Source organism: Lipotes vexillifer, unplaced genomic scaffold, assembly GCF_000442215.2.
Source record: "Lipotes vexillifer unplaced genomic scaffold, Lipotes_vexillifer_v1.1 scaffold36, whole genome shotgun sequence".
Lineage (NCBI taxonomy): Eukaryota > Metazoa > Chordata > Mammalia > Artiodactyla > Lipotidae > Lipotes > Lipotes vexillifer.
This window is the reverse complement of record NW_006792448.1, coordinates 175,174-177,497: the sequence shown is the minus strand read 5'-3', so window position 1 is coordinate 177,497 and position 2,324 is coordinate 175,174.

Sequence of the window (2,324 nt, the reverse complement as noted above, 5' to 3'; positions counted from 1 at the left end):
AGATGTATTTCTGATGTATTTGTGGGGAGGAGGGTGATCTCCGCGTCTTACTCTTCCGCCGTCTTGAATCCTCTCCCTGTCAACATTTTTTTTCACTCTAAATTTTGAAATAATTATAGACTTACAGAAATTTTCAAAAAGAATACAGAGAGGTCCCATCTACATTTTTATCTAGATTTTTCCAATGGTAACATCCTACATAACTATAGTACATATTGAAAGAAGAAAATTGACATTTGTATACTTTATATGCCTTATGTTTCACCAGTTTTAATATTCACTCATTTGTGTGTGTGTGTAATTCCATGAAATTTTATCAAGTGTATAGACTCATGTATTCGTAATGATTTTTAATTAGTATGTTAAGTACGAATAGATTTATCTGTAGAAAAAATTTGTTCCTCTGTTTCAAACAAATCAAGCGCGTGATTTTACAAAGGTGATATACCTCAGACAGAAGCGTGCATGGGGTGAACTTGCACACAGTACTCTAATTGTACCTTGCTCATACTATATGGTACATTCCTAAATCTATATTTCAGCTGTATATTGACACATTATAGAATTGAAGGGGAAAAGGGACATCAAGCAATGATTTTCAAAGCTCCTGTGAAGACCTGTCACACAACAAAGGGGTTAGGCTTATTCCATGTCAGTAGAGTGGCTGTTAAGGGAGGTTGGAGACAGTTATAAGAAACAGCCTCCTTGAGACTTTGACTCAAGAAAATTTTTTCCAGGAAGGAAAGCTGTGTAACAGTGGAATTTGGCTGCCATGAGAGCAATAGGCAGGAGTTTTCAAACAAAGGCAGAGTGACCACATGTCAAGAGGGGCTTATAGGGGATTCTTAAAGTCTGGATTAAAAGACCACTAAAGTTCTTCCCAACTCAGGCTCTGGGATTTTATATTATATTCTAGAGTATTCTGGAGCATTCTAGGATTCTAGAGTGTATTCTATATACTCTTCCCGGAGGAGGCAAGGGAGAGAGAAGAGGTGGAAGGAAGTGCTAGTGCTCCTAGGGGCACTCATGTAGTAAAGAAATAACCGAAAGCAGTTATGAAGGTATATGTTCAAATGCTGTCTCTGTTGAACTCTTCCCATCAACTTTGTAAAGAGCGTGATTATATTCAGCTACCTATTAATTATGAAGACATAGAGGTTTGATAGTTATTTCTGTTACTCTTTATCATTCTCTCTTCTTTGCTTTTTTCTCTTTTCTATTGATAAGTTGATGATACTTGTTTTACTCTAAAGAACGCTTATCTAGTAGGCTCCTGATACTGTTTTGACTGCTTTGTTTCTAATCTAACTTGAATAGACCTAGGTTATCGGCTGGTGAGTTTACAGTTCTTTAAGTCACAAATGTTTGTAGACGGTGAGGATCCAAGGAGCCTGGGAGGTACTGAGAGGTAGCTGCTGTCATGCTCTGAGACCTGGTGTAATTAGGAGCCTGTGTCAGAGTGGAAGCCGGTCCCATGGAGCTGTAAAGGAGAACATCTGCTCCAAAACCATTTACAGGGAAAGAAACGTCATGTATATCTGTTTGGGTTCCATCCAATTTAATAAAATGGGACACCCAAACACAGGGACTTAAGCAAATGGAGATCTATTTATTTTTCACATAACAAGAGTTTGAGAGGTAGTGATTGCCAGCTTTAGTTCAGTGGCTCTATTATGTTAAGGCTGTGTGTCTGCAGTTTTCTTGCCTTTTTCCTCATGGTTACATGAGGGCTGCTGCAGCTCCAGTCAGCACATCTGTATTCAAGGAAGTAAGAAGGGAGAAGAGACAAGGGGAAAGGAGGAGAGGGAAATTGGAAGGGTTGACATAAATTTTTCAGGAAATTCAAATGCCCTCCCAATGTCTTCCCTCATATCTTACAGACCAGAATTTTCTCTTCTACCCGCAGTTTTGGGTTACACAATTTGACTGAGCCATTTGTACGATGCTTTAATAATAACATGAGAGGAACCAAGAGAGGGGGAATGGAGAGTTTTCTACAGTGTGCAGATGGTTCAAGGTTATTAACCTGGGAAATGGACTATGGATCGCCATTATATTCCAAATGGACTATAGCTCTCCATTTATTTGTAGCATCCTCCTTATATACTCATTTATGTCTGGGATTAAGAGAAAGGATGTAGGGGGATACGGATTCTGATAACTCTCCACTGAACTGAAATGATCTGCAGTATAGGATAGGAATTTGGTCCTAAAAACTCTTCTTGTGATTTTGCTGCAGCCATTCTCTGGAAAATGATCAGTTTAGAGCAATTTCTTCATCCTCTCTCTGGTTTTTTTTTTTTTTTTTTTTTTTTTTTTTTTTT